The sequence below is a fragment of the Pygoscelis adeliae genome, unplaced genomic scaffold (genome assembly GCF_000699105.1).
Source record: "Pygoscelis adeliae isolate BGI_AS28 unplaced genomic scaffold, ASM69910v1 Scaffold591, whole genome shotgun sequence".
Taxonomy (NCBI): domain Eukaryota; kingdom Metazoa; phylum Chordata; class Aves; order Sphenisciformes; family Spheniscidae; genus Pygoscelis; species Pygoscelis adeliae.
Genome location: NW_008824069.1, coordinates 15,285 through 15,612, shown reverse-complemented (window position 1 = coordinate 15,612; position 328 = coordinate 15,285).

Sequence of the window (328 nt, the reverse complement as noted above, 5' to 3'; positions counted from 1 at the left end):
GGGCGCTGCCGAGGCCATCGCTGTCAAGCTGACCAACAGCCCGGGCTGTTGTGCTAACAACAGGAGTGCTAATGGTAGTGAGGAGAGAGGCCAACGCAGCAAGCGGTGACTCTCCCAGAGCAACAGACACAAAACCATCTATTTTTTGTAAGAGAAGCAGCAGGGGGGGGAGAAGAAAAAAAATTCCTCTGAAGTCCCCCCTAACCACCCCTCTGCAGGGAAGTTGCCGGGGGTGGGAATCTGTCATGTGCCCCCCTCAGTTGTTTGGAGGCAGGGCCAGAGGTTGTGATCCCCAAGCGGGATCACAGCATGTTTCGCAGGAGGTTGA